We start from the raw sequence: 10,929 nt of genomic DNA on the forward strand, positions 1-10,929 counted from the left end.
TTATCCTTCTATATAAAATTTTACTATTTATATGATTAGTAAGATTTAAATAAATCATAAAATTAAATAATAAATCAAATTACATATGACAACAATGTATATTTGCATAATGTTATTTTGGACAATAATTTTAAGATAATGCTAATAATAATTTAAATAAACATAAATAGGTATTCAAAATTTCGGACAGTGGATATTGATATTCAAATTCCTTTTTGAATTTTCGGATGCAGATTTTAAATATCTGAAAATACTAAGGCTTTTTTTTTGAACGGCAGAACTGAAAATACTAAGGTTGCGTGTAGTTACGGAAAAACAGTTTTCATTTTTCGTTTTTCGTTTTCCCTTTTCAGTTTTTGTTTTTCGTTTTCAGTTTTCATTGGAAAATTTAGAAAATGCGTTTAGTTAAAACTTATTCATCTTTCATTTTCAGTTTTATAAAATTAGAGAACGCGTTTAGATGTGTATATTTCTATCGGTTTTCATTTTTAGAAAACGGTAACGATGGTAGGGTGTGGGTGGGGGGGTCGATGATGGCGATGGTGGTGGTGGTGGTGGCGCGCGCTGGTGGTGATGACAGGCGGTGGTGGCGGCGATAATTGTTGTAGAGGTGGTGATAGGGTAGTGGTGGTGATGATGGTGATGGTAGGTCGGTGATTGTGGTAGTGGTGTTGGGTGGGTGGGTGTATTTGTGTGTGTATGGGGGGGATGTTTGTGGGTGTGAGTATATGTGTGTATGTGTGTTTGTGGGGGTGGGTGTGGTTGTGTGTGTGTGTGGGGGGGGGGGGGGTGTAAGAGTGTGGGTGTGTGTGTGTGTTTGTGGGGGGTGTAGGTGGAGGTTTGGGTAGGTGTGTGTTTGTGGGGGTAGGTGTGTGTGTGTGTGGGGGGGGGCTTGGGAGTGGGTGGGTGTTGGTAGGTAGGGGTGTGGTGGGTTGGGGGTGTTAAGGTGGGGGTAGGTAGAGGTGGGAATGGGTGTGTGTTTATATTTTAGAAAATTTAGGAATTAGAAAAATGTGGAAAACAATGATTAATTGTTTTCCAAAAATTTCCAACTTCTTTGTAATTTTAGAAAACGGAGAATTTTCATTTTCCGTGAAAATTTTAGAAAAATAGACGAACTAAACGCGTTTTCAAAATTTTCATTTTTCTTGGAAAATTTTTCCGGAAAACGGCCCATTTTTCCGCAACGAAACGCACCCTAAACTATTAAAAAGTCTTATTTTATTTTCTTTTGTTTAGACATTATACACTATAAACCAATATTGTTTTACTTTTTATCTCACTTGTTAATCAATTAGATGAAATACAAACTTACGTGTTGGCATAATCTCCGCCTTAAAAAACTAAATGAAAATGCGTATATTAAGTCACTAAACTACATCCATAGCTCATAACACTCCCGATAGTATATTTTTTAAAACAATTTTTTTTTAAAGATAAATATTTCTGATATCGGATATGTGAAATATTCGAAAAATATCCGAATCTGAACCCAAAAAATCGAATATTTGAAATTCATATGATTTTGCATCGACTTTTTAGATTTTCGGATACAAATGTTTTTTGACACTACTAACAAATAGTCAGTGTTGTAAAACTCACCGAGTTGTTTACTGCTCCGAGTACTCGCTACTCGACCCCTTACCGAGGCGAGTTGCAAAATCCCGAGTACTCCCCGACCACCTTTACTGAACTGAGCAATGTTGTAAAACCCAGTCAACTCGGTGATTAATATGTATAATATAATTAAAGATTTATTATTTAACACACACATGTGATTATTACTATATATATATATATATATATATATATATATATATATATATATATATATATATATATATATATATATATATATAGCTTATTCTATTCAAACTAATTATTGTACATCTATCGTATGCTATGAGAATTACTAAGAGAATAAGTTGTTTAGCAATGCGAATACGTTCAACCTTACAAGAATATCGTCAATTTCATGTATTCTCGTTAATTTTTTTTTTTTGTTCTCACACATCGGTTTTCACTCATTTTCATTCTGACAGAATACGACCCAATAAAACATTCTGACAGAAATGAGAATAATAATAATAAGTGTATAATAACCTTTATAGACGATTTAATTAGTGAGAATGTGTGTTAATTACAATAGTTATGTAAGATTGAATGTATTTATATTATCAAACAACATATTTTATTTATCATTCTCATAGCATACGATAGATGTACAATAATTAGTTTAAATACCTGAACCTAGCTATATATATATATATATATATATATATATATATATATATATCTTAAATTTTCAGTAGTTATTCACGAAGTAAGACCATTATGTGTTTTTCAGTTTTTGTGTATTCACATGTATCTAATTTTGTTATATATTTCAATCAACTTATGATTTTGACATATATAATGTCCCTAAAAATATTTCTACATGAATTACCGAATCCGAGTACTCCCCGAGTACTCCCGAGTACTCGCTACTCGGTAGTCGGCCGAGCAGGTACCGAGTAACGAGTTCTACAACCTTGCAAATAGTTATATAAGTAATTTCAAACTTTGTATTTTTCTCAAGTTTTATGTTTAACCCAATTTTAATACATGATGAGAGAGTAATGAAGTTAAATGTATTTTTCTCAAGTTTTTGTTTAACCCAATTGTAATACATGACGAGAGAGTAGTGAAGTTAGATGTGTTTGTGTTATGTAAAGCCTTGATTTTTAATACAAAGTACACACAAAAATTTTCATTTATAAAACATGAATCATAACAAATTTAGTGTACATTCATATAAGAGTTTTATACAAAAGAACTAGCATTCTACATCAAGTTGAGTCATTGTTGTTGTCTCTTAAGTTCACCATTCTTCATTAACTTCCAAGCCTCCCAAGCAGACCCAAAGAACTGCAAATGTTGTCATTTCTTCATCTCTTATTTGGTTGGTGTTTAAATCTTTCTACAACTTGCAAGATGATCCTTGGTCGGTATAAACTTGTTTTATGTTATTCAAATTTCTAAGTATTCCATTACCTAAATCTTGTGTTTTTGAAACTATATTTTGAATAAAAACCCAACACCTTGACGCGTTAAAAGTGTTTGTTTTGAGAATCATGTGTCGTTCTGCATTTCTCGTCTTTTGAACGACAAAATTTTTGGAAATCCGAGCACACTTATTTATAGATCGTCATAATAGGATTAGGAAAACCTAGTTTTTATGCTGTTTGGACCTCTTAGGAAAATTTGTCGAAAATCTAGCAGGAGCTTCGTCGTCTGACGGTGGCGCGTGGCTGCCAGCGGTTCCTTTTTCGCGACTATCTTGCATCGACAGTTGCATCTCGTCAATAGGTGGCTTCGTCGGAAAGGACAACGATGGGTCATCTTGGGCCTTGGGATGCCATTTAGGAATTTGGGCTTTTGAGCAAATGGGTTGGGCCTTGGTTTTGGGCCAAGTAAGGAAAGGTTAAAATGGTATTTTACCCTTTAGGAAGTTGGATTATGGAGCGGGCCTTAGATTTTGAGTTATCAGGTTAATTATTAATTAATGTTTTATTTATTATTAGTTCGTACGAGGTTATCCGGTTCAACGACCCGAGCAGTTAGTTGGTTATCAACGGTTTGAGGCGAGTCTTCCTTTGCAGTATCCATGGGTTGAAGGCACCAATGCCGACCCACTAGTTTATGATGTAGTGTGATGATTGTCTTTGTGACAATTGTCAGTTATGCCTGTATTTGCTTGATGACTATGTGATTCTTGTTATGATATTATGTGGTAGTAGTAGGGGTGAAATAGACCCGGTATCCGGTTGAGATAGACCGAATGGGAATGCAAGCACCCAGATATGCTTGGTAGTATTCGGTTGAAATAGACCGAAGAAGTAGGCAAGCACCCAGATATGCTTGATAGTATCCGTTTGAAATAGACCGAAGGGGTAGGCAAGCACCTAGATATGCTTGGTAGTACGTTTGTTTAGTATGTGGTATTTTAGGGGAACTCACAAAGCTTTATGCTTACAGTTTTTTCAGTTTATGTTTCAGGTACTACCAGTTTGAAAGGAAAGGGTCTGGCCTGATCGCAACACATCCACCCATGTTCCCGCATTGTGATGATTTTGGGATCGTACTCTGGTGACCGTTTTATTATGAAATACTTTTAAATGTTTGAATAAAAGATAATTGGTGTTTTGATTGTATTAAAAATGAAATTTTTACCTTACAATTTTTGGGATGTTACAAGTTGGTATCAGAGCCTTGGTTTGAGGGATTCAGGCACACTCGCGGGTATGTTTGAACTCAAACTAAGGAATTGATAATCTTTTGAAAGAAAATGAGTATCTAAAAAGATTTGGTAAAAAGGAAATTCGTAAAAGGATTTTATAAAGTCAAAGGGGGTGTGATGGGTGCAATCGGCCGATCTCAAGTAAGTGATTCCCAGAATACCCATACATGTTTGTTATGATTATATGTTATGAGAATTGCATGCTAGGATAAGGCTAGGGATACTTTCAGGAATTGCATGATAGATTGGCTTGATATGTGCCTTGTACCTAGGAAGCATTTGATGTTATCTATATAAGGAATATCTATTGGTATCTGTAATTGCTAAGTGTATGCTTTAAAAATTATACACGGTTAAGATCATATAGCCCTAGAATGATTGATTTGGACTTATTTCATATTCTTCATTTGGTTGTGGTCCTAAGGTAGAGTCTTTTATTCGACAGTCTATTTGACCCTGTGTTGTGTATAATTTGTGTGCATGAGGCAACCGACAGTGAGAGTGGAAGTTCCTAGCATGAGATGTAGTATGTGAGTTTGAATGTTCTTTGGTTATTCTATGGATTAGAGTGCTACTGCATGAATGTTGCTTGCTTTGTGCTTTGTGGAACTCTTTAGTGATGTGATTTAGCTATTAAGTGAATATGTTAAGTAACATGTGACAAAGGTTGAATTATATTAGAGTGATGGATTTGAACCCATTGCGCAGGTCTCGTTTAAGTCTAACCGTTGTAGGGATGAGTCTTTTACTCGAAGGATTATCTAAGCTTTGTTGCATGTGATTGTATTCATGAGGTGGTTAATTGACACTATGGAGAGTTCTTCAACAGCTAATGGCAGGGTGAGGTCAAAAACCTAGGAAAGCCTAAGAAGTGCTTTAGTGGGTTTAGTTGCACTTTTCAGCGAGTACTTGGAGTATCAGTTTGAGAAGGTGACTTGGAGGATTCAGGATGATTCTTGAGGAAAGTATGGATATGTGTGGAAGGTAGTCTTGGGCCCGTACTACTGAAAGCACAAGATCTATACTCGAATCAATGAGAGTCATAGAGAGTCTAGGAAGCATGTTGGATAAGGATTCATGGTTATATGCTGATCATTTGCATGGTTGTTTTTCAGAATGGTGATGAGCACTCAGGAAGGAGGTTCAGGTTCTGTTTCAGGCTCAGGTGCAGGTACTGAGCCGATCGAGGAGCGGATGCAGGAGTTCATCTCGTTGGAGATTACCCGCGGTATTTTGGAGCAGACTCCCGTGATCTTTGGTACGGTCAAGAAGGGGATTATGGAACTCTTGGATTATCGTCTTGGGGCTTTTTGGATCGATATTGGAGCAGGACAGTTGGAGGCCCTGTTGGATTAGGTGTCTAAGCCCATAACTATAATTGATATGTACTTGACCTGGGAGTAGCATGGTCTATTTGGGTTGCATATCATCAGGACAATTTGTTAGGATGAACTTTTGAGAAGAAGTTATTCATGGTTTATAAATATATTATAAGTTCTAATATATTAATATGAAATCATATGATTTAATTAGTATTGATCAATAATTAGTTTGGAATTAATTTAGTGATCAAAAGAGACTAATTAAATCAATGAGGACTAATTGTGTAAATTAGTTATATTTATATTTGGGCTTATGATCCATGTTGGACTAAGTTTATGTATGGATACATAAAGAGTTGGGCTACATGAACCATGGATCATAAACCCATGGGTATGGATTATGGTTAACCCATGACCTTTGGAATTCTACATATAAATATGTTACTCCATAGCCAAAATAATGAGTGATGTATTCTTGGAGAGTATGGACGATTTTGGAGGCTAGGATTCCCTCTCAAAATGTCATCCTTTGTTCATGGTGTGTTGTGATTCCATTTGAGGCATTTCATACTATTGGACTATTGGTGCTAAGTTCTTAAAGGCCAAATACTACAAGTTCTACAAGCTACACAAAGAGGTAAACTCCTAACTAGTATTTTATGTTGTTTATTTCATTTGTATGCTAGTTGTAGGCTTAAAGCTTTGGAAACAATATTGCATGTATAATTAGAGAAAACATAGATCCAAAGCTTTTAGGGTTGTATGTGCACCATAGGATGTTGTAGTATACTAAAACCCAACAGTGGTATCAAAGTCGTGGGTTGTTTTCTAATATACTTGAAGTTTTATAAGCTTTCAAAGCAAAAAAAATCGATTTTTCTGTCTTCTATCCAGTGAACTCGATGAGTCCACTGGGTGACTCGCCGAGTTGCTTGAATATTGTCTTGGGCTCGTCGAGTGCATCAAGGGACTCGACGAGTTGGCAGTCTTGAATGCATATTTTCGAGTTTTTTGGCCTGTTTTGGATTAGGATCATTACCACAAAATGTTTTTGTTCATAAAATTTGATTTTGATGCTATGGTAATGATTATCCTCAGCCAAAACCAAGATAATTGTCAAAGTTTCAAGACTTGTATTAGTTTATATGATTAGGCAAATTTCTTAAAATTTGTTTGATATGAATTATCTTAATTTATGAGTTTGTTTTTTGATCAATAGAAAGTTGTATGATGATAGTTATTGTTCAAAGTTTGATCTAAAATATTTTTGATATGAGTTTTGTAACTTGTCCTCAAGTTACATGAAAAGTCTCATTCAAGAATTTTAAAACTCATAAAGTTCCAGGTTATGAAAATGAAGAGTCTTATTTTCTTAAATGATTTTAAAGTCTTCCATAACTTGTCCTCAAGTTATGGAACTTGAAGAGTTTTTTCATTAAACCACTTTAAACTCATAAGTTATGGATTTGAAAAGTTTTGACAAGTTTCAAAACTTTCCCTCAAGTTTTGGAATTTGTAAAGTCTCTCTCATGATCACTTTAATTCCAAATCCTAGAATTTTTAAAAGGTTAAAATTCAAACCTTATGGACTTTATTAAATTAGTTAAAGTGTTTAATTAAAAGAAAGTTAATAACTCCATAAATGACATGGTTTAAGGTTAATTAAATTAAGAGTATAGTTTAATTAATAGATTAAACCACCAAATATTTTAAATGTGTAAAATACACCATTATACTATTATAATATTAAAATTTAATACTTATATATATGTATAAGAGTAAAGTCAGTCTTACCGTTAGTAGGCCTCATTCACGAAGCCTGTGTATAAGGGGGTATAAGGTTACTGCCTATAAAATGGCAGTTTAATGGGTGTCCACTCTCACCCACCGCTTCCTTGACTGGTGGAGGGCCGTTAGTCGAACAGGTAGGATAGGACACTAATTCTCCATTCATTAAAAGTATAATGATAAATATAAAGTAACTAAACTTTTGTTAAATTCACAATCTTAGTTACTTTAGGAAAAATGTGAATTTTGTGCTAACCCATGAAATTGCACTTTGCACCTTGTTAAGTCGTTAGTGGAGCGTGTGTGGTTAAACGGCACACTAATCTGGGACTGACAGTGTGTGGCAAAGGGCAGCTTGATGTTAATCATAGGTCAATGGAGTGTGTGTGGTTAACCGGCACATTGATTAGGTGGTTGTAACATTGAGTGTACCAAGCTAATTTTCATGGTTATTCACACCTTGTTTGTGATCCTCGACATCCCAGTCACAAACTTGAAGGGCACAATCGAGATTTAAACATGTCATTGAATTGTTCATTGAATCTCAAAGGATCTAGGAGTTTCAATCCATTTAAAACCTAATGATAAATTTCGTTTTTCATTGTGGAAATTGGTAAATCGTCATTTACCTACCTTCAAATATTTTGCAATAGGATTACGGCATCCCTCTTCCGAATTATAGAATATTGTGTTGGGTCCTAGCCTTAATGTTTCATTTGGGTGTTATATTAAGGACTAAAATAAACTAAACTTGAATTTCTCCCTCATAAATGTCTAAGTTCAGACAACTATGGTCTTCCCGAATCTTTTGAAAAACCTTCTTTATAAAGATGATTTTCCACAAGGCAATCAAGGTGAAAGATTAATCCCTTCCTTGTGCTTTAGTGGAACTTCACTTCCTTCACCTCCTCCAATAATTCTACCTAACCCACAAGTTCTAGGTCACTCAAAGCCCTATTGGCAGGAAGGAAAGTCTGTATGTGCTCACGTCGTGGAGATGAAGTCACATATTGACAAGCTGGGAGAGTTGGGTGTCGAAGTCTCAAGGAAGTTGGTTGTTGACTGGGTTCTTCAATCACTTCCTAAGTCATATAGCGAGTTCTTTAAGGACTACTATGTGACAGACCACGACATGACCCTTATCGATCTTACCTATTTGCTTGTTGCTGCTGAATCAGCAATGATTTGGTGTACTGGTAAAGCAAATTTAATTGGAAGGTCTACTTCCCAAACTTCCATGGACATTGACAATGGTAACATTAGAAGTCCAGAAAATCTTTCTCTTCCCAATGGAAAGGGATCGGCCATGGTCAAGTCATTTGACCAAATGGTAAAGAGAAAGGTTAAGTCTGAGATAGTCCCGTGTACCATTCCCAAAGAGTCCATATGTTTCTATTAGCAAGAGAAGGGGCATTGGTTGCGAAGCTGCCATATTTACCTGAAGGATCACAAGGATGATAAAGTCAAAACTTTTGACTCTACTTCAGGTAAAATCCACTATCTAACTCTATTAAGTTCCTATTTGGAGATTCTTAATACATGATGTAATGTAATTACATTTTGATGTTTTGATTAATCGAAATGAAGCTTAAAGGAAGAGTATGTTGAGTCTGATCGTGAAGAGATGGATTTCGATCGCATGGTTCGATGATCAGATTTGTGAGCTGCTGCTTAAGAGTTATGATAGATTGCTTAGGAATAGATAACAACATATTTTCACTTGTATTTGCATTGTAAGGATAAGTTTTCCGCAACTTTTATGAATAAAGAAAAATTCTGAAATTTATCTTATTTTTAAAATTTCCTTACAATGGCATTTGTGAAAAATTGTTGCTTATATGTTTCCATTGATATCAATATTGGAATATGAATTTGATTCTTTCGTTTGTGGTAGTGTCATAATTTACCAAATAAGGAAAGATTTTCATCACCCAAGTTTCAGTTGGATAGAAACTTGGAATCATGCAATTCGTAGTGTGTGATGAATGAGAACCTTCATCTTTGGGAAATTAAAACTAATTCCTTGTTCATATATATATATATATATATATATATATATATGTGAGTCAAGTGAAGGACTAGGGGATCAGGTACAATGGGTGTGCACTAGTCAGGTCCACCACAGAGAACGATAAGGCTATTTGTCATGATTTACTAAAGTTTAGTAAATATGGTTATGCTTACAAGTTTAAGTATAGTTCTGAAACTTTGGAAATGTTTCAATGTATGGCAGAACGAATGAGAAGAATCAAATTGGGCAGAAAAATAAAAGTTTCTCCAATCTGAAAAGATGGGAGAGTACTTGAGTATCGTGTTTTATGATCATCTTAATGATTATGAAAAACCATGTCACAATTAATCCTCTAAGGATATCTTAGTGCATTTGTATGGCTAAGAAGAGGAATCGTGAATTGTTGAAATGGTTAAATCAAGAAGATGAGTCATACTTCGTCCCAAAACAAGTCTTAGAGTCATACTCCAAGATTGAGCCTTGAGTGACATAATCTTAAGAAAGGTTTATAACACTTATCAAATGTAGAGTAAAATGTTTTCTACTCTTGTACATTTGAAATTGGTAAGTTGTGATGTTTTGGATAGAACAAATACCAACTAAGGCCAATTATGTGAAGTGTTTGTCTTGATAAGAATCCGAACTAACTCTTGAATATTTGTTTTGTCAAGGAATGGTTCTTGACAGAGAATCTTATATGTCAAGAGGTCAGTGGGAGTCTTAAAGATCTTGAAAGTTTCAAGAACTAATCAAGAGTAAACCTATTGTTAAACACTATCACACGACTTGAGGTTTGTAACCTATCGTTTTGACATATTCTTATTTCTGTGCATATTCTATTTAAAGTTTACTATGCATGTGAGTTCTATGAGTTCTCAATTGTTTGCATAACAACTTGGAAGTAATGTTAGGTCCTTGTGTTGCCAAGTGGCAAGAAATTAAGATTAAACAAGTTCAATCCATATGAGTTTGGATTTGTCACTAACCTTGTCTTTTGATTATGGTTTGACAAATTCACATGGATAGGAACACATACACCATAAAATCTAAGTGTCATAAGGTTTCTCTCCGATTCATGAAAATGATGGTGAGGAAACGCTTTCACTAAATAGATGTTAAGGAGATAGCAGTTGTGATATTTTCATTCTCAAATTTGATTATGATTACGGCATACCTTTTCATAATTCGAATTGTGAGGAATGGCAAAAATTCTAAACATTTGAGACTTATTGCTGTAAATTCTTAAATTGTTTAGACACACATGTGAGCTATCTAAGGAAAGGTGTATGAGTTTGAAAAGCCTAAATAAAGTATTATCAAATCATCTCGTGTCAGAAATCTGAACTTTGGTAATGAAAGTCAATAAGTATTGATTTGTAGAAGTCCAGCTGATTTCTGGGTACATGTCATAGCTAGTGGGAACATAAGGGTTATGCTAGTAAAGTAATTATTATGCTAGTGGGAGCATAATCAATTATGGTAAGTGTTGCAAGTTAGCAATGTTAATTATAGAAAACAAAGGTTTCAAT

The sequence above is a fragment of the Lactuca virosa genome, chromosome 4 (assembly GCF_052849685.1).
Source record: "Lactuca virosa cultivar CGN04683 chromosome 4, Lactuca_virosa_CGN04683_v6, whole genome shotgun sequence".
Classification (NCBI taxonomy): Eukaryota; Viridiplantae; Streptophyta; class Magnoliopsida; order Asterales; family Asteraceae; genus Lactuca; species Lactuca virosa.